Here is a 23,166-nt window from a genome sequence, read left to right as displayed (position 1 = left end):
GGTCTTACTAAACTAAACTATGTAAAATTCTACAGTAATAAAAATTAAACTGAATTGAATAACATAGGAAATGGCTTTTATTTTAGAAGGGAAAGTTCTGGAACTCGTGACCATTTATTACTGTTTCAAAGGGTTCTGATCATGTCACGGTGAAATGGAAATGTTCTGTACTGAGTATGAAACGGGGCTTAAAGGTAAGATGGGTTGTAAAATGAAATTATTATTCATTTAATGTATTTATTGCCACTTTTCTTCCACTCAGGTACTCAATCAGCACATCACACATAATATCATCGCACCACTAGTAACGTCTGGTATAATAATAACGTAGTCATATTACTACTTGCCAATCAAGACAAAAAGTGGAGGACATACTAGGAGCCATTTGCATGTACTAGACGCCATAGGGTAGCCAAGCGAATCATGCTTCATATTTTGAAAACTTTTATCCAGTATTAGGCCTCATGCACACAGCCGTGCCCGTAATCATGGCCCGCGATTGCGGGCACGGCAGTCCGCTGATGGCCGCGGGTTGCATTTTCGGGCCATTCTCCCATACATAGTATGGGAGCGCGGCCCGTAAAATACAAAAAGTAGGACATGCTCCATAATTCCCGGCACGGTTCTACGACACGGACACCTATCCGTAGCGATACGAAAAGGTGTCCGCGCCCAATAGAACCGAACGAAGCCTGTAATTGCAGACCGTTTTACGGTTCGCAATTACCGAGATTTTTTTACGGTCGTGTGCATGGGGCCTTAGACATTGAGAGCCTATTCTAAGTATAGGCCATTTATGTGTGATTAGTGGAGATCGGACAACTAGAAGGACTACGGGTCCTTTAAATTTTCAAATCCCCCATTATGGAATTCTGCATTAATAGAGGGTGCCCTTTTTTAGGACCCTCATCTATAAGCCAGAGCAGCTACAAAGAGCATGTGTCGCACTGGAGGACTCAGCATGGGGGTGCATTAAATGGACAGTCTATTGATTTCAATGGTCACTGTGTAATGCTTCATTTCTCCTGTGGCGGTGCTGCAGGGAAATTCAACATTTGCTCCCAGGTTCCCTCGCAATTTATAGTTGATTACTGGGGATTCCAGTAGGGCACCCCGTGATCAGCTTATTATCAGGGGACCCTTCTTGTTCACAATTGCATCATGGTTTCTGTTAATAATAGAAACTACAATACATAGCCGGATCCGTTGTACATTGGATACCAATGGCACATGATGGACCACATTACTAATAATAAGGTCCATCGTTCTGGATGGGAAAATAGCGTTCCATGCAGGACTGTTCCCCCTGTCATAGATGACAAAATTGTGAGTGTGAACAGGGCCTAATAAAAAAGAATTGTTCAAAGTGGACAGCCCCTTTAAGCTTTATTTACATAAGACTGGAAAATCCCTTCAATAATTTTTTTTTCATAATTGATATAATTTATCGCACAATTTCCCACACTTTTTGCGATCATACTGTGTGGTCCCTTCGCTTTCAGAGATATATTTTTTAATCATGTGCGGAGTCGATATTTTCAAGCTATTGTAATATAAATTCTGAAATTTTGAGTGTTCTGGGTAAGAATGTTCTCCTAAAATAAAAGGACCTATAAAGTTTTTATGTTAGATTTTACAAGGAATGTTGAATTTAGCTTTAGCGTTTGATTATGAATCAGGTTTAATAAATTGGATTGAGAACTTAGGTCTGGCACAGCTGGTTTGGCAAAATTCCATCGCCCCATGTAATCTTATGGAAGTAATAGGGGACTGAAGCGAGATGAAATTTAATGGTTTCATAAACTCATCTTATACGAGCAGGCCTCATACTAAGAATTAATGAACCGGTTTTGTTTTAATCTAAAATGGTGGATGGCAGAATTTAAATCATGTAATGGAAACCTTACTGAACTATTTTATTATAGAAACAATTAATCAGAGTGTATCGCTATATATGTACTGTATCTAAGCAATTCATACATGTCATACAGACAACCGCTGCCATCCATAAGAGGAAACATGTGCCGGACTATTGGAATAGCTGATTTATCTAATTTTAAAGGGGTTGCCTGGTTTAAAAATCCCATATTCAGATACCCTATTAGGAAATTCTGAGATAATAGAGGGGAAAGTGGGTCATGCAGGGGCATTGAGCACTTGCTGCTGGGTTACCCCACGGATTACAGAAGACAGGACAACATTTTTATGACCACAATGATGTACTTACTCTCTTCGAGTGGTGGTCCTCCACCACACATTCACCGATTCTTAGCACTACAAATCCTCCTCTCTCTACAATCCATGGCCGGAATCCACTCCACTCCATCGGTCCGTATAGGTAAAACAAGAAATAAAAACAAGAAAAACATTAGAACAAGTACGGGGAAGGTTCTTAAACAGGTCTTACTCTTGTCTTCACTATATAAATGTATAGACAGCTTATACTCAATCATTTAAGGGGAGCATTTCATTATGCTCTCCATCCCATCTAGGACCACTAGATGATTAAACCTCGTCCACGTTGGGACTTCGGAGTCGTCAGGTAAGTATAAAACATTTATTGAAGACAATAAAAATAGTAAAAAAAAACTAATTCAACGCGTTTCATGGAGACCTGATGAAGGGGCTCATCCCGAAATGCGTATTTGGCCAAACCAAGGGTACCTTCTAGACATATGGCATGTACCTCATGCGGTTCCTGCACCACATGTTGAGAACCTGGGGTATAAAGAGTATAAAAAAATAAGTTTTTTTACTTCATTTAAGCAATAAATTGATGTTTCACCCTAGTTGGTCCACATGGTCATTATCCTGAAATGAAGACAGTAGGGTCAACAACCCCTAAAAGAGAAGAGTTCTTTGAAATTCTTGTGCTAGGACCTAATGTGTAGCACTTGTTGGTCATCGTTACTCAATGCATTGGGCAGAATAAGTAAAACATAATCCATTGGGTTCTTGTTACTTTGTCAGGACCAGGACCACACTATCTAAGCTATTGCTTCTTCGTCCATGTATAATGTATTCTGTATAATGTATTTATCATGGCAACAGCCTAGATTGGAAACTAGATTTAATTAAGCAACTATATAATAGGTTTTAAAATGGTAGCTGACAGGCACAATAGCCGAGCATATTTATTTTAAAGGGGAATAATCAAGCTACAGTATTAAGACATTTTTGGCAATTTCAGAAAATATGTTTCGGTCTCCTTGGGACTTAGGACTGATTAAAACCTCACTATGAACCGATGACACTGCAATAAATCAAGGTTAGGTTAATTACGGCATGTCTGCTTTCATTTGTTGGGTTGTATTTGTGTCGTGGTTTCTTTTGGTATTACATTGTGGAATGGGTAGAGCGAATAATCTATAAAACAGAATGAATAAAACCAGGTAAAGCCTAAATAGCAAAATGGGTCATCTCATGAGAACCTGATGAGTTCTGAAACCTATTCCTGGTATTCGTTATAAGATGACATTGGGTTTGTATTGGTTTAAAATGGCTGTGCACATGAAGGTTGACTCTTGACCCAACCAGGTTTCCCGTTAGGTGGCTCGGTGGTTAGCACTATTGCCTTTAAGCGCTGGGGTCCTGGGTTCAAATCCATGCAAGGACAACTTCTGTACGGTGCGTGTATCTTCTCCCTGTTTATGTGGGGGTTGTCTTTGTGTACTCCAGTTTTCTCCAATGCCCCAAAAATATACAGATTGTGAGCCCCAATGGGGACAGTGAGTTAGAACAATCTCTGTACAGTGCTGCAGAATATGTCAGTGCTATATAAGTAACAGTACATTCTTTACTATTAGAGGGCTCAAGAGCACAGATACTGTATACATAACAATTAGAGTAATTTCACACGCAGAGTGAAAAACGGCTGGAAATTACAGAGCTGTTTTTAAGGGAAAACAACCTCCGATTTTCAGTCGTTTTTGTAGCCCAAAAAGTTTTTTGAGGCTTTTTTTTGTAGCTCCAAAAACGTCTCAAGAAGTGACATGTTCCTTCTTTTTACAGGTCGTTTTTTTACTTGCCATTTTTTAAAACAGTGGTGTAAATAACGCCCCGTCTGAACGAAACGCCCTTTTTTTTTCCTTTGAATTCAATGGGCAGATGTTTGAAAACATTAAGCTACCATTTTTCAGGTGTATTTCGAGGCGTTTACGCCCTCAGAACAACTTTTTTTGCAGAAGGTCATTCCCACCATAGCAATCGTTCATTTGTGTTGGTGCCCAAGTGTTTTCTGGGGTTATAGCTGATTAAATATTATAATAGTAGATTTAAATCAGTGACAACCAAAAGAAAATTCAAGCTGGTCGGATAATTATTCCGTCTAATTTTGATTTTCATTGAACTCAGGATGAAACCCACGTCTTTAGCACTATAGATTGAACAGTTGAATTATTAATGGTTATTGTTATATCTGTGCCCTACTTTAGGCCGGTCACACACAGAATAACATTATAGATTGAACATTCATATATATTTCATGATAATTTTTGAGATCTTGTTATGAGAAACTTACAATGTTTTTGTTATTTTTTGTTGTAGATGACATCTTTAGATTTCCACTGTCCATAAAAACCAAATCATTGCGAGCATTGGTAATGTTAGGGTGCCCATAAACATCAGATACAATTTGGCTGAACCTGTCGATTTTAGCCAGACCGGCCAACTATCTAATGTGTATGGGGGTGTCCCGACTCTCCTCCGACAGAAGATGTTGTGGAAAAGAAGGATCGGGCATGTTGGATTTTAAATGCCCGTTTCTATATTCCTGTTGAAAACTAGAGGAATCTGTCCGAGTGTGCTCGTTGATGACGGAGTCGGGAGAAATAGCTAACGGCTACACAAGCATTTTACCGTTAGATATCTAAAGAGTATCGACACCCTTAAGGCCCTTTTACATGGGCCAATGATCGGACAATCGAGCGTTGATATGAACGCTCGTTCCCGATCATTGCCCTGTGTAAACAGGGCAACAAACAGCCGATGAAAGAGCAAATATTCATCGTCTGATCGTATTGTTTGTGCAGCAGAAAATATTATCATTGTCGGGAGCACAACTCCCTGTGTAAAACTCCCTGCACAACTCCCTGATGATCGTAGTAACAATCACTCCTCCCCATACATAGCGCCTTGTGAAAGGAGGAAACGAGCAGCGATCAAAGAGCTGTCTCGTCGATCAGCGCTCGTTGTTACAGCCAAAATTGTCCAATGTAAAAGGACCCATAGCCTAAAATAGCCATAGTTGTAACCATTTTGATTGCCATGGATAAAGGCTCAGGTATTGTCGACTAGAAAGTCGGCAGATATCTTACCAAATGCCATAGGCTTTGGTTCTGTTCCCATACATCACGTATATTTTCATTATACAAAGATCAATCTTTATTTGCTGAAAACATAATGTCCCTTTAAGGTTTAACCGTGGGAATAATCATTTATACGCGACCAATAATCGGTTTGACTACCGAGTAAAATTATTAGTGGTTTATTGACCCATGTCAATTGCGACGTTTCAGTCCTCCACAGGACCACAGGACCTTTCTCAAGCCTTGAGAAAGGTCCTGTGGAGGGGACTGAAACGTCGCAATTGACATGGGTCAATAAACCACTGCTTTTTTTGCAAACTACTTCCCGAGTGCTGCGATCATTTCGTTGTTTGTGTATCTATATGACCATTTGGATTATGGTCAAGCTCACATAGCACCGTTTGCTTTAATTTCTGTGAAGTGCTGCTTTTTTCTTCCTTCGAGTAAAACTATTAGGTGTATTTCCAGTCATTCAGACTTTCACCAGACAAGAAATGATCGCCGATCTTGTCACTGAAAAGCTGCCTTGCCTTTAGCTACCATAAGTCCTGAATATTTTACAGCAAATGGCCTTTTACACCGGCCGACAATAGGCCGGTGCAGCGAGCGACGATCAACGAGACATCGTTGATCGGTGCTCGTTTGCTCCGGTCACACGGAGCTATGGATGGGTATGAGTGGTTGTTACTACGATCGTCCCCATCCATTATTATCATGTCGGCAGCGCGTCTCCCTGTTTACACATGTTCTGCCGGCAACGATAATCTTTTAATTTTTTAAAACGATACGATCAGCAGATGATCGATGATTGCTCGTTCATCTGCTGATCGCTGGGCAATTATTGGCAACGACCGTTATATGAAGACTCGACTGCCCAATAATCGCCCAGTGTGAAACCCCCTTAGCACATGTAGTCTGCCCAATATATGTCCAGAACAGTGATTTCTGGCCAAACTTTTACTTCAATCTACAAAAACTTTTAATTTTCCTATCAGAATTAAATTATAAATGACCGTCGGTTACCGGCCCACCTTGTCAGATCAGCCTAACCAAAGAGACCTTCATGCCTGCTAAACCTTTACTAATGTAAGCATTAAAAATACATTGTCTATTGTGTCAGGCCTGGCGGTTGGTGGGACACCTTCATCTAAATCTGTTCCCATTGTCCAGGGCGAGTGGCTGTTCTGCATTTTGCCTCAATTTTAAATATTCAGTCATGTAAAGATCTGCTGTACAACACGAGCGCTTTATATATTATTTACTGTCCCTTCCTTCTAATAAAACACATTTTGAAGGCATTTTGCATTTTGCCTACATTTTATTTCCATTAGTCTCTCTTTAAAGTTTAAAATCTGCTTTGTTTCTCTGCGCTCGCGATTTACATAACTGCTCTGCCGGGTACATACATTTGTACTTGTTGACGTGACAGAATAACACAGTGTAGCGAAATGGAATCTTGATAGGCCGAAATAAAAGTTAAGCCGCAGTTATGGCTCAGCTGTCATGTTTGTTTAGTGCATTCTACCTTGTTCAGACTCCAGGCTGTTCACCGCTTCAAAGGTGAATAGAAAATCCTACCTTGATCGAGTTAAGGCTCAAGTACACGGCCGTATTACGTCTCCGAACCAAGGGCTTGGATGGAGGATCATGAACCCTCTGCTGCACCTCCATATCCTCCGATTTCAATATAAAATAAATTGTGGCGCTCCCTATGTATGGGGGTATAGGGACGCAATGCTTGTCGGGAAGAGTATCTCCATACATACCATAAATAGGGCATCTGACGGAGTGTAGCAGCTTACGGAGAACATGTGGCTCTGTACTAAGGAGTCCTACGACACTGCTATACAGACTACATGCCCGTGTGCATGAGCCCTTACCCTGGTGCTCCTAAAACTTTTTCTAGAGGAACAGTCTTCTCAAAATAAGTGTTGGCAGCTGAGAATTGTTAATTCACCCGATTCCCTGATTCACCAAACGAATGAGAATTTTAAAGAATCAATTGGCACCATTTTGGCAGATAAATTGCAAAACTAACTGCCGAAACTTAATTTAGGCAAAAGAAAAAAAAAAAAAATTTCTAGTTGGCCCGCTATATTTTTTTGATTTACTATGAATGCAATAATTACGTATCCGATTCTTACTTATTGTGCTGCGGTATTGCTCAGGGGAAAACTAAGAGTTACTTGAACCTCCTGGGGACGCAGATACAGTCTGAGGTGGCAGAGGGCCTCTCTTAAGAGGGCCATGCCAGGCAAGAAAGTGCCAGGGTGTAGCCCTGACACCATTACATCCCTGCTTTGAGCTGCTCAGATGTCCATTTTAGTAGCTTAGGAGTGAAGGTCGATGTGGAAGACCTGAACCAAAAATGCAAAAATGGGGGTCATCGGGTAAATACTATTTTTCATAGGACTGTACATTAGCACTATATAAAAAACAATTATTTGACAGTATGTATTTATAAGTAGTAATATGTTATTATTTTTTTTTGTAATTATTTTTATTGGTAATTATATATATATATGGAAATTCCTTTAATCCCTAATCCCGCATCTAATACAACAGGAAATCTGATAATCCGGCATTTCTTTCCAGCACAGAACTAATGCTTCAGTAGCATATTGTATATATATAAACATCCATTAATTCAGTATATTTAGTAATCAGAATAAATGGTTTGGGGTCCTGTAAATCAACAGACCCCAAAAATATATGATATATGATAATATGTTATATATCAGTTATTCAATCAGTTTGGATCAGATATTATAAAAAATATAAAGAAAAAGGTAACAAGCCCCCCAAAAATGCAAATGTGAAATCCGGCCTTTGTTTAGTGGAATTGCATTGTAAGAGACATTAAAACCATGAATCACAAAAGAACAGCATGTGACAGTGAAGAACGTCTCATGTATTTTATGTATATACTTTTTTCACAAATACAACACAGAAGCATTGTTACCAATCGAGTCCAAAAAATTACAAAAAGAACAGCTCTTGGGCTCCCTCTAGAGGCACAAATGAATTTATCAGTAAATTCACTAAATTGTCTTGAAAATGAAAACATTTTCAGCAGCTGCTCAGTATCTTCATACAATATTGTCGCTTGCACATTTATTGATTATCTCTATTCCAAATTTGCTCATTATTATTTGATTTAAATTGGAAAAAAAAATGTATCTGTGAATTTAGATTAAAAATGCATTTCTCCCACTAGAAATGTTTAACTCATTTATTTATGCATTTAGTTGTTTTTTTTTATATTTGAAATTGTCAAAAGTTTCATTAATTTATTAATATACTTATTTGTTTATTTTTATTAAATTTTTTTTTTCATTTTCAAGAGCCCAAGAAAGTTTTTATTGTATATTGTATGGAAAAACCGGGCGTACTAGAGCAATAAAATAAATATTGTGATACAAAAAATTAATTAGTAATAGGAGTAGTACTTTTCAGAGTCAATGATTGCTCTAGTCCATGAATATTTCTTAAAAATTTATTATCCTTCTTAAATATAAATAAATTTTTCCCTCACAAATAAAATACCAAATACATATAAATAATAATAATTTTTATTATTATTATAATTATTATATTAATATACATTTTTACACAATATGTAAATACTAACAACATTTTTTAAATAATTTACTAACATATAGTAAAATAAATTTATTTTAAATCGATGCTATATATTTATACATGTTTTTCGGTAGCTATAAGAAGGGCGAGAGAAAACGGTGTCGTACTTATTATATTAAGTTCTATTTAATTTTATATACAAATATATATATATATATATATATATATATATATATATATATATATATACACATATATATGATTTTTTTTTTTTACATATATAAATTTTAAAAAAAATATTCAAATAAGAAAAATTGCATTTTTCTTCTAAAGAAATATTTTGCTATTGTTATACCTGCTTGGAGTAAGTACCATTTTTTTCCCTCACTGTCAGAACAATACCGAGAGGAAGTTTCATTTTCCCCTCTTTGTGATTCAGGAACAATCATGTTTTGAGAAGAAAAAAGCAGGTTTGGGATAAAGGTGGGGTGTGACGTCGAAAATGACAGTGCCTGAATACTACATACAGAACAAAGGGATTAAATCACATATTTCTCAAGCTTATTGAAGAGAATGGACAGGGAATGCTGGGATAAATTGGGGCCAAGCATGATTATGGGGCACTTTCACTACAGACTAACAGTAGAATTTGGAGCAACCTGTCATCTGTGTTGTTCCCCTGACATGACAAAGATTGAGAACACAAAAAAAAGTAAAATAAAAGAATGCAACGTACGATGTGTCATGAACTCGCAACTCAAAAACAACTACAATTAATCTGTCATAGGAAAGAATAAGTCAACACCCTGTAATGTAAATGTGTTCCTACAAAGTCAAGCACAAACCCTTTAATATGTACAGATAGAAAGAACTTTCTGCAAAAACTTTCCCTGCAAATAACTTTTGTCTGGATGGTGACCATTAGGTTCCTGCCATGAACATAAATGTATAACTGACAGTGTTCTTTTTGTTTTTGTTGTATTATTATAAATTGTTGCACAAATTTACAGGGTTTTTAGATGATTTTGTTAATATTTTTAATCTAAATTAAATTTAAAAAGAAAATTAAAAAAATTCTAAACTTCTCTGATTCCTTGTATCTCTATTTAATGTACCCAGATATTTCTATTGATTCATCATTTATCTATCTATCTATCTATCTATCTCATATCTATCTATCTATCTATCTATCTATCTATCTATCTCATATCTATCTATCTATCTATCTATCTATCGCATATCTATCTATCTATCTATCTATCTATCTATCTATCTATCTATCTATCTATCTATCTATCTATCTATCTATCTATCTATCTCATATCTATCTATCTATCTATCTATCTATCTATCTATCTATCTATCTATCTATCTATCTATCTATCTATCTATCTATCTATCCGTCTTTATTTCTATATTTCAGTCTATAAATTTGTGTCCATGGACAATGTATTTTAATTTACCATTGCTTACCAAAGGTTCAACCATTCAACTGGCAAATTGAGTTTCGAGATTAGCAACCAGGTTCATTTGATTCCACAATTATTTGATGACCCTAATCCATCAATCCCTTGACTGAGTGGCCACTTTACCTACAATTATACTGCCCTGTCCTTCCTTAGTGAATGTGGTAGCCTATCATGTCACTAAATAGCCCCATTTCCAATATTAGAGGTCAACTGAGCCCAATTCCAATGTTACGGGTCAACGTTTACCCAACTCGCTACAAAATTAGTCAAAACAAAACACCACCGTTGCTTTAAGAAAAGATTCATATTATTTTTCTAGAATAAAGGGATTGTAGTGAATCTCCGACTCTGTTGTGAAGAGTATCAAACTTCACATGCCACAAGAATTTGAGTCTGTAGCCAGCTCATACCTTTTAATTATGGTTTGACATGATCAAGATATTTTGTGTCCATTCGTTTTCTTTCCCTTTTTATACTTTTCATTTTGGAAAAATATTTTTCATTCTCTATTCTTATCCAGAGCTTACAAGGAAGAGGATCTTGGAGCCTCAAAAGCTGAAGCAGCAGATTTTAGATTGGACTAATATTTTGGTTGATTAAAAAGTTATCAAAACACGGACAAAGTAATGGAATGTCTGGGATAAAAAAGATACTTTCTCCATAAAACATTTAGAAATATGTTGGGGCTAAATACATACCAGCTAAGAAAAATAGGATCAACCTATTTAACAACATTTCTCATTTTGATTTCTAAATTTTTTAAATTAAACCAATAGAACCAACGACTTTCCACAGATAACGGTGAGTGCATCTGAGCGTATACATGTTCAAAACACATTGATATCAATGCTCTATGTCATGTGGTTCCATATTTGGTCACTGTATGGTAGATGTAACTTAAAGGGGTTTTCAGGCACGGATAACTGATGACCTTTCCACAGGATCAATATGTGATCCGTGCGGGTCCGACACCTGGACCCGGCACCGATCAGCTCCTCCGTCAGCCTCAGGGCACTGGATGTCCATGCTGGAAGCAGATGGCTCTGGTCACGGAAAAGCGGCCATGCTGCAGTACTGTTCAAGTGAATAGGAGCAGAGTTGCGGTTCTGCAGCATGGCTGCTATGTGTCACGATCTGTGGGTGCGTGGCCATAGCGGGATGGCAGCTGGCCAAACTGCAGTGTACCAAGTTCATATATATAGTCAAAGTACAAGGGTAACTGTGATAGTCCAGACAGAAGAAACGGCCAGGCATAGATGGGATCTTGACAGCAGGTGATGCAGGCGAGACAGATGACACCAGACGTGGTGTAACACAGCAGACGTGGCAGATGGCTGAACTCGATTTCAACACTACAGCGGGCACAGAAACAACTACAACACGGGATACAGGATACAGGTAGCAGGGCACGGGAACAGGAGAACACTAAGGGACCATTTGCAAGACTAACAGTGGAATACGAACAACGCTCAGGCAATGAGCAAAGGGGCTGGGCCTTTCTTATAGTCCAGATGTCATGGGCTAATTAATGATGTTTTACATGTGCGCGCACTGGCCCTCTAAGGCAGAGTGGAGCGGAAGTGAACGCTGGCGTCTCCTGGGGAGGAGATGCGGGCCAGCGCTCACCAGACCATGGCTGCGGCCGTCGAGGGGTGAGTAGTCCCGGTGGTCTGCGGCCATGGACATTACACTATACAGTGGTCGGAGCTTCCGGCTCTGAATACTGCGTACCCTGCATAACATCCAGTGCATGGAGGCAGCCAGAGCAGCTGATCGGTGTGGAGTCCGGGTGTCAGACCCCCACCGATCATATACTGATGACCTATCCTGTGGATAGGTCATCAGTTGTCCGTGCCTGGAATACTCAGGTCATGTGTTGTTCATACAGCCAGTTTGGCTATAGCGACCATACTGTTAGAGTAGATGTAAGAAGATATCCGGTCTGCAATTTCTTTTTGTTTTTTAAATTCATCATTAACTTTTGAACATTTATGGATCTGAAGTTATGACAGTCTAACATGTGCAGAAATAGTGCCATAAATATAGAGGTGGTCTGGTAAGTTTATGGATGAACCAAGAAATGGGTGTCAGTCCACATAAGGTGACCATGTTTATGGAATTGAAGCAGTTTTGTGAGAAGTTTAGTGGAATAGAGTTCATCAATGTGGCAAATATGGGGCATTGGCCATGATCTTGGAAAGTTGGGATAGAGAAATTTTAAAGCATCTTGCATACAACTCAAACTTGGTTCCGTCTGATCATCTCATTCCAAAGCTGAAGAAACATCTTTGGGGCGTTTGAAGTCAGAGAATGGCTACATAAGCAGGATAACCCTCAATTATATAAATACAACCTTACTTTTTGCCTTCTCCTTGAAGATATTTGGCCAGGGTGATGATCAACCAGTTCATATTACTTCACAAGTGTCTTTTATTTTTTGACCTTACAGAAAGATAATAAAGGGTTAAACTTGATGAACTTGCGTCTTTTCTCAAACGTACTAAATTTAACGCTTGAAAGTAATTCAGTTTTCACTACTCAACATTTCAGTTTAAAGTTATTTATTTGGTGGCCATACAGAAAATGGTAATTTCGATTTTTCCTGGAAAACTGTGGCTTCTATGTGGCCCCCAGAGACAATGGCTACTGGTCCAACCTGGTGGTGTTGCCCAAGGTTTCTCCTATACAAAGGAGCTGCAATACTACCAAACAATAGAGGGGAAACCAACCACAAGGTTATGCTATGAGCAGGAGTAGATTTGGGTCATAACTTGTGGAGTAAATTTAAATAAATCTGTGGTTGTGGTGGAGGCTCTGCCCACTTCAACGAAACCCGCCACTTAATTGCTACTTTCATAAAGTGGTGAGAAAAGCAAAAAGTTTAATATTTAAGCGCTACTATGGCGTGTGCTAAATTGTGCAACTTTTTAAGTCAGAAAACGGGCATAAATCTTTTAATATACTCCCTACAATGAATTGTGGTGCAAAATGAGTATGACCATTTCTTTCCGCAATTTGAGCTCGAATTCCAGCACATTTTGCTTTGTAAATCCCCCTCAATGTTTTTCATAAGTATCTAATTTTTATTTTTTTCCCTAGATGGGTATTATAAATGATGGATCTTTTGGTGATGATTATCAAAGAACTAACCCTCTCCCGAAGTGGGTGACTGTCTAATTGCATGGCGTTCCATATATTGAATATTCTCAAAAAATATCTATTGAAGGTTCTCAAATGAGGGCCAATCAGCATCTGATCAGTGTGAAGAACCCCAATCAATGGCCGTCCATGTAATGCTTGAATGACTGTGATCTTCCAAAGAGAGAGAAACACTCAAGGAGATTGGGACTCCACTGATATTAACCTTATATGTCCTAAAAGGGTCTACAAATTGGGGTTGTCAAAAGAGAACTACCCCATTAATTCAAGTGTACTGTTCTATTTTATACTCGGTTTGATAAGCTGAACTCTTGAATAATCCAATATGAGTGACATCATTACATTGTTCTCATCCCGATCTCGCTGGGAATATTTGCAGTATATGTATGATAACAATATCTCTGCAGGTGAAAATTGCTACATGTCTTCAGAATGACAGCTGTTGTTACTGACAAATCGTGAATGGATGTAGCTGATGTGGTGAGGACAGCGAGAGGCTCCATATAAAAGAGCAGAGAGAGATCCTTCAGATACAATGTACCTTTATACCAGGAATATATGAAGGAGGAGCAGAATTATCTGAAAATATCAGATATCATACAGAGAATCATAATGAAATATTATCCAAAGAACATGATAGTCAATCTGCAGGGAAACCACTGGAGTTGCAACGTTCTTTATACATTTTACATTTCTATATTTTCTTACTCACAGGGGGCAGTATTAAACTATTTATATTCTTGTGCAAGGGAGGCAGTATTATAGTAGTTATATTCTTGTATATAGGAGCAGTATTATAGTAGTTATATTCTTGTATATAGGAGCAGTATTATAGTAGTTATATTCTTGTATATAGGGGCAGTATTATAGTTGTTATATTCTTGTATATAGGAGCAGTATTATAGTAGTTATATTCTTGTATATAGGAGCAGTATTATAGTAGTTATATTCTTGTATATAGGGGGCAGTATTATAGTAGTTATATTCTTGTATATAGGGGCAGTATTATAGTCGTTATATAGTTATATTCTTGTATATAGGAGCAGTATTATAGTAGTTATATTCTTGTATATAGGAGCAGTATTATAGTAGTTATATTCTTGTATATAGGGGCAGTATTATAATAGTTATATTCTTGTATATAGGAGCAGTATTATAGTAGTTATATTCTTGTATATAGGGGGCAGTATTATAGTAGTTATATTCTTGTATATAGGAGCAGTATTATAGTAGTTATATTCTTGTATATGGGGAGCAGTATTATATAGTAGTTATATTCTTGTATATAGAGGCAGTATTATAATAGTTATATTCTTGTACATAGGAGGCAGTATTATAGTAGTTATATTCTTGTATATAGGAGCAGTATTATAGTAGTTATAGTCTTGTATATAGGGGCAGTATTATAGTAGTTATATTCTTGTATATATAGGGGCAGTATTATAGTAGTTATATTCTTGTATATAGGGGCAGTATTATAGTAGTTATATTCTTGTATATAAGGGCAGTATTATAGTAGTTATATTCTTGTATATAGGGGGCAGTATTATAGTAGTTATATTCTTGTATATAGGGGCAGTATTATAGTAGTTATATTCTTGTATATAGGGGCAGTATATAGTAGTTATATTATTGTATATAGGAGGCAGTATTATACTAGTTATATTCTTGTACATAGGGGGCAGTATTATACCGGTAGTAGTAATAGTCTTATATATAGGGAGCAGTATTATAGTAGTTATATTCTTGTATATAGGGAGCAGTATTATAGTAGTTATATTCTTGTATATAGGAGGCAGTATTATAGTAGTTATATTCTTGTATATAGGAGCAGTATTATAGTAGTTATATTCTTGTATATAGGAGCAGTATTATAGTAGTTATATTCTTGTATATAGGGGCAGTATTATAGTAGTTATATTCTTGTATATAGGGGCAGTATTATAGTAGTTATATTCTTGTGTATAGGGAGCAGTATTATAGTAGTTATATTCTTGTATATAGGAGGCAGTATTATAGTAGTTATATTCTTGTATATAGGGGCAGTATTATAGTAGTTATATTCTTGTATATAGGAGCAGTATTATAGTAGTTATATTCTTGTATATAGGATCAGTATTATAGTAGTTATATTCTTGTACATAGGAGGCAGTATAATAGTAGTTATCTTTTCGTATATAGGGGGCAGTATTATAGTAGTTATATTCTTGTACATAGGGGGCAGTACTATAATAGGTATATTCTCACCCAAAGGGGGCAGTATTGACATCCTGTGACCCTAGCATTCAGTTGGCAACCAGGTCTATGTCATAGGACACACATAATACACAGGACACATCCATGGGCTAATAGAATAGAATTAAACATAAAACCAGATATGTGACCTGTACTTGCCTTTGACTCGGCACATGTTCAATATCATTTAACCCTCTTTCTTACTGAATGCCGATTACTGCATGGGAGTTATGTGACCGTCACCATGTTAAATCCTATATATTTAACCCATATATGCACTTCACAGGACTCATTCATGGGTTTTAACATTGGACTGTTCCATATATAGTAAATTATAATCAATTATAAATAACTTTTTGAGGTTCATCCTTCTGCAGTTCTTGGCCTCCATGGCCTCACATTTGTTCCGCATACTGCTGTGCACATGTATTTATTTAAGTTGGAGTAAACCTTTATAATTCAGCAGCCTCCTGTTATACATCATCTTGCATAACTGTTTATACATCACTTTTGCTTTCTTTGACTCTACAAGACATGCATACGGTAGCCAGGTTCCAATCCTCATTGTTTCTACCCCCGCACTTAACATTCCAAACTCATAGAACCCAAACAATCTAATTAAGGCTACTTATTGACCTTTCAAGTTGACAATGGTTTGGAAATGAAGACTTATGGGTCCCCCACCAGCAACTTTGCCCCAATTGTATTTACCAATAAATCACTACTGTCATTGTTATTTGATATGATGTCTCATTAAAAACATGTTAAAATCAATGGGTCTCGTTAATACAAGTTTACATTGTGGTTTTAAGGTTAAAGACAAGCAGCATACTGTATTATAAGGGGGTGCTCATCTGTGTATAGTGATATGGGCCATGCTGGTATAACCTGGGTATATTCTGTATATAATTATATATGTACAGCTGGTATAAGTTATACATCTTCTTGTATATAGAGATATGGAGCATGCTGGTATAACCTGGGCATCTTCTGTATATAATTATATATGTACAGCTAGTATAAGTTATATATATTCTTGTATATAGTGATATGGAGCATACTGGTATAACCTGGGCATCTTCTGTATATAATTATATAGGTACCTGTGGTATAAGTTATACATCTTCTTGTATATAGTGATATGGAGCATTCTGGCATAACCTGGGTATCTTCTGTATATAATTATATATGTACAGCTGGTATAAGTTATACATCTTCATGTATGTAGTTATATGGGCCATGCTGGTATAACCTGGGCATCTTATGTATATAATTATATATGTACAGCTGGTATAAGTTATACATCTTCTTGTATATAGTGATATGGGCCATGCTGGTATAACCTGGGTATATTCTGTATATAATTATATATGTACAGCTGGTATAAGTTATACATCTTCTTGTATATAGTGATATTGGCCATGCTGGTATAACCTGGGCATCTTCTGTATATAATTATATATGTACAGCTGGTATAAGGTATACATCTTCTTGTATATAGTGATATGTAGCATGCTGGCATAACCTGGGTATCTCCTGTATATAATTATATATGTACAGCTGGTATAAGGTATAGATCTTCTTGTATATAGTGATATGGAGCATGCTGGTATAACCTGGGTATCTTCTGTATATAATTATATATGTACAGCTGGTATAAGGTATACATCTTCTTGTATATAGTGATATGGAGCATGCTGGTATAACCTGGGTATCTTCTGTAAATAATTATATATGTACAGCTTGTATAAGGTATACATCTTCTTGTATATAGTGATATGGAGCATGCTGGTATAACTTGGGTATCTCCTGTATATAATTATATATGTACAGCTGGTATAAGGTATACATCTTCTTGTATATAGTGATATGGAGCATGCTGGCATAACCTGGGTATCTCCTGTATATAATTATATATGTACAGCTGGTATAAGTTATACATCTTCTTGTATATAGTGATCTGGAGCATGCTGGTATAACCTGGGTATCTTCTGTATATAATTATATATGTACAGCTGGTATAAGTTATACATCTTCTTGTATATAGTGATATGGAACATGCTGGTATAACCTGGGCATCTTCTGTATATAATTATATATGTACAGCTGGTATAAGTTATATATATTCTTGTATATAGTGATATGGAGCATGCTGGTATAACCTGGGTATCTTCTGTATATAATTATATAAGTACAGCTGGTATAAGTTATACATCTTCTTGTATATAGTGATATGGAGCATACTGGTATAACCTGGGCATCTTCTGTATATAATTATATAGGTACCAGTGGTATAAGTTATACATCTCCCTGTATATACAAACAGAAATAGAAATAAGCAGCACTCAACGTCAAATTCCAAAACAGTAGTGGGTGCAAGCAGCTAATCCCGTTCTCACAGCACTCAAATGAATCAAAAAGGTATAATTTATTCAGTCTCCCTGTATATAGTGATATGGAGCATGCTGGTATAACCTGGGTATCTTGTCACTTTACACATAGGTTTTAGCTACATAAAACTATCTATCTCATATCTATCTATCTATCTATCTATCTATCTATCTATCTATCTATCTATCTATCTATCTATCTATCTATCTATCTATCTATCTATCTATCTATCTATCTATCTATCTCATATCTATCTATCTATCTATCTATCATCTATCTCTATCTCTCTATCTAAAAATACATGTATGTGTTTTTATATTTAATATTCTCTATATACATATATACCGTGCTTTTCATATACATAGAAAAAATTCCAGTTGAATGCCCCGCTACATATCAGTAGGCAACCTCACCGCTTCCTTGTATTGCACCGGTTTGCTACGTGTTAACAATACCCAGTACTCCTTTCCTGCTCCGCCATCATTTTAATGCCATTAAGTTCCCCAGGAGCAGTTCTAGGAATGAGAAACGTCCATCCACGTCGGGTGATTGATTTAATAGGACTGTGATGAGATAGGCAAGCTTCCAGTCTCCCCAACTGTTGTATTATCTTTACTGAACATTACACAACAATGTAACAGTGGGTTGTGATAGACGCCATCTGTTACTAGAAAATTGAACTGTCACCTTGGGTGTCATGATTATTATAGCTTATTAAAGAGATATTAATCTACTGTCACCTTCGCCATATCTGTCGTCCACAATCACTGGATTATTCAGATGCTCCGTCCTGGAAGCGGAGACAAGAATGGATTGTAATGGATTCTAATAGACGTGTAATATTTTATAGGGCAGGAATATAAATATTGAGCCGGTTAGAAGCCATCACTTTTTTTCCTCTCTTACCAAGATTGCAATAGAGTTAATAAACGTCAGACGCCGGTATTGACTGAAGCTGCGGAAGGAGAGAATCATTTCAGCAGAGACGCATTTTGCCCTTTTAAAGTCATAACACAGAATATAATTCAGCTGGGGAATGATCGCTATTTGCTCCACCGAAAGCCGTTCTCCTGAAAACCATATAACAGTATTTTATTTGGTTATGAACCATAAACTGAGTGACAGCAAATCTGGCAGTAGCTTTGTGTGATGTGTCGATCCATTAATGCCTACCACACGTAGAAAAAATATTATTGTAATGGCACCTAAGTAGATGTGTTATTCTGACATTTCAAGTATTTATGTTGACCCTATTGTATTCGGATGTTTCAATGATGCTACCGGGGCCAGGACTTATGTCTGGAGGACTATGGAGTCTGGTCTTTCTATGTCCCACCAAACCCAACTCATGATAGTCTATAGCAGTGGTCTCCACTTATGGCTCTCCAGCTGTGGGAAAACTATAACGCTCAACATGCCCTGACAGCTGTAGGTGTTCTGAGGTTACAATGATGCTAGTCAGGCCAGGATTTATATCTTGAGGACCATGAAGGCTGCTCAATCTATGTCTCACCCAACTCAACTAATGATAGTCTATAGCAATGGTCTCCAGTTATGGCTCTCAAGCTTTGTGAAAACTATAACTCTCCTAAGGACCATAAAGGTTGATCTTTCTATGTCCCACCAAGCTCAATTAATGATAGTCTTTAGCAGTGGTCTCCAAACTATGGCTCTCTAGCTGTGGGAAAACCATAACTCCCAGCATGCCCAGACAGCTGTAGGTATTCTGAGGGTGCAATGATGCTAGTTAGGCCGGGATTTCTATCTTTAGGACCATGAAGGCTGCTCTTTCTATGTCAAACTCACCTAATGATAGTACATAGAAGTGGACTCCAACCTATGGCCCTCCAGCTGTGGGAAAACTATAACTCTCAGCATGTCCTGACAGCCATAGGTAATCTCAGGTTGCAATGGTGATAGTTAGGCCGAGATTTGGATCCTAAGGACCATAAAGGTTGATCTTTCTATGTCCCACCAAGCTCAATTAATGATAGTCTTTACCAGTGGTCTCCAACCTATGGCTCTCTAGCTGTAGGAAAACCATAACTCCCAGCATTCCCTGAGAGATGTAGGTATTCTGAGGTTGTGATGATGTTAGTCAGGTAAGGACTTATATCTTGAGGACTATGAAGGTTGCTCTTTCTATGTCGTAGCAAACAAAATTAATGCTAGTCTATAACAGTGGATCTCCACCAGTGGGAAAACAATAACTCCCAGCATTTTCTGTCAGCTGAAGGTATTCTGAGGTTGCCATGATGCTAGTCAGGCCAGGATTTATATCTTGAGGAACATAAATGTTGCTCAATCTATGTCCCACCAAACTTAACCAATGAAATTCTATACCAGCGGTCTCCAATCTATGGATCTGTTGCAAAACTACTACTCCTTGTATGCCAGGACAGGAGCAGGCAATCGAGGCATGCTGGGAGTTGTAGTTTTCGCAACAACTGGAGAGCTAATGGTCTATAGGTAAGAAAAGTTTTCTATGTTTAGCTATCATGTCAAAGAAACTTCTCAGGAGAGGTTATTATTGGGGTTTTGCTGGGATCCCTATGAGCACTTGGCACAAAGGTGGACATATCATAGAGGCAGCCCATGTGCTCTCGTCCCCATATTAATAAGTGGTGAGACTTGGTGCTGCAATGTTTCCAAGAATGTGGAAAATGTAAGAAAGTCAGGAAAAAGGGACGAGGTATCTGGATCTGCTGTGGCAGGGGGTCAGGATTCTGGGGGTGTCAAGAATCATCTAAAAGGGGCCTTATCAATATATTTGCTATTGGCCCTTTATTTTCTATGTACAGAAGGTAGCTAAATGTAGAGCATCCCTTTAAACCACCATGTATCTTATCTGCATAAGGACTAGTTCACACAGAATTTTTTTGCGCTTTTTTTGACGCGGAAACCGCGCCAAAATATTGCTGAAAACGCTTCCCATTGTTACTGGAAGAAATCAGCCATGTTTTTCTGATCCTGTAAAACCCCTTTAAGGGCATGACGAGACGTGGCGGTTTTCTTCCGCAACTGTCCGCATCAATGCCGCACAGAATCTGCGTTGCAGATTCTGTTGCAACTCTGCCCAAAATGGGCATTAAATTGATGCGGACTAGCCGTTGCGTATTGAGGGGAAGTACTTCCCTTCTCTCTATCAGTGCAGGATAGAGAGAAGGGACAGCACTTTCCCTAGTAAAAGTAAAAGAAATTCACACTTACCCGGCCGTTGTCTTGGTGACGCGTCCCTCTTTCGGCATCCAGCCCGACCTCCCTGGATGACACGGCAGTCCATGTGACCGCTGCAGCCTGTGATTAGTCTGTGATTGGCTGCAGCCTGTGATTGGCCTGTGATTGGCTGCAGCCTGTGATTGGCCTGTGATTGGCTGCAGCCGTCACTTAGACTGAAACGTCATCCCGGGAGGCCGGACTGGAGGAAGAAGCAGGGAGTTATCGGTAAGTATGAACTTCTATTTTTTTTACAAGTTGATGTATATTGTGATCGGAAGTCACTGTCCAGGGTGCAGAAACAGTTACTGCCGATCGCTTAACTCTTTCAGCACCATGGACAGTGACTATTTACTGACGTCGCCTAGCAACGCTCCCGTAATTACGGGTGCACACACGTAGTCACCCGTAATTACGGGAGCCCCATTGACTTCCTCAGTCTGGCTGTAGACCTAGAAATACATAGGTCCAGCCAGAATGAAGAAATGTCATGTTAGTAAAACCAATACGCTCCGCAGCACACATAACATCTACATAACATCTGCGGACTTCATTGCGGAATTTTGAATCTCCATTGAAGTCAATGGAGAAATTCCGCAATGAGTCCGCCACACGTCCGCAACAACCATTGTATGCTGCGGACACCAAATTCCGCACCGCAGCCTATGCTCCGCAGCGGAAATGTCCGCAACGTGCAAACGAACCCTACTAAAAAGCTGTGGAAGGCAATGGAGAAACGTGTACGCTGCGGATTTCCGCTGCGGAGTGTCCGCAGCGGAATTCCAGAGCAATTCCCCCACGTCTGGCCATGCCCTTACTCTTCCCTTTTCTCATGGAGATGGATCTCATCTGTCGTTGTCCTCTGATCCTGATATTGGATACATTTGGGTAAGATTTACAAAGTCCGACCATCTTTCCATTCGAATCCTCTGTGTAGTTTGACTCAATGTGCGTGTCTTGGGAAATATGGAACACATTACTGACCAAATCATTAGATGGAAAAAGGAAGTGGAGGAAATCCTGGTGTCCGGAGGTGTGGGAACGGCGATGAATTTAAAAGATAAATTTATATATTTTTTATGCAATTACACAAGAAAACTGATATCATTGCAATATTATATGTCCCCCAGTGACTTTGTATGTAGAGTAGGGAGGCTTCAATGATTCCTAGTGTCCCCTTTAATTTCTCATATATACATGTTAGATAGTTGCGTGTCCCAGAGGTTTCCACTTACTGGGAATAAACCTGCCTCACTTAGCAGAAATGGGGTGATGGGACCCCTGTTGTCCTGATAGGTGAGAGTCCCACCTATCCGATATTTATATCATAATCTGTGGATGTCATGAGTGTCTCTGGTGAGAAAACCCTTAACATTTTATTAAAGCCAAATATTTGTTTATATTTAGAAGAATAATTGTAGAAATACAAAACTGGTATTTTTATAGGAGGATTATTTTATCAGATGAAGAAACTTTCATTTAATTTCCATTCATGCAGCACGCTGCCATTAAAGAGAGAGTCCTGCTGGGTCCAGCTGATTAAATATTTAGATGAATTCTATTACTGAATTAAGTATTTATTGATTTATAATTTAAAAGATTCATGATTTGCCATTAAATCTGGAAGCTGACTTTTTCTGCGATGTTAAGTTGTGCGCTGTTTAAATCCACCAAAAGAACTTAAACTACTGCCTGTAAAAGCCTCTTATGGCAGAAAACCCTGCAGGATCTGAGGTTTAATCACTACAGCAACTTTTGTAGATTTTGAAATATTGTACGGTACGGTGCCCAAGTAACAGCGCTATATG

This window comes from Rhinoderma darwinii, chromosome 10, assembly GCF_050947455.1.
Source record: "Rhinoderma darwinii isolate aRhiDar2 chromosome 10, aRhiDar2.hap1, whole genome shotgun sequence".
Lineage (NCBI taxonomy): Eukaryota > Metazoa > Chordata > Amphibia > Anura > Rhinodermatidae > Rhinoderma > Rhinoderma darwinii.
Note: the sequence above shows the minus strand (reverse complement) of the source record.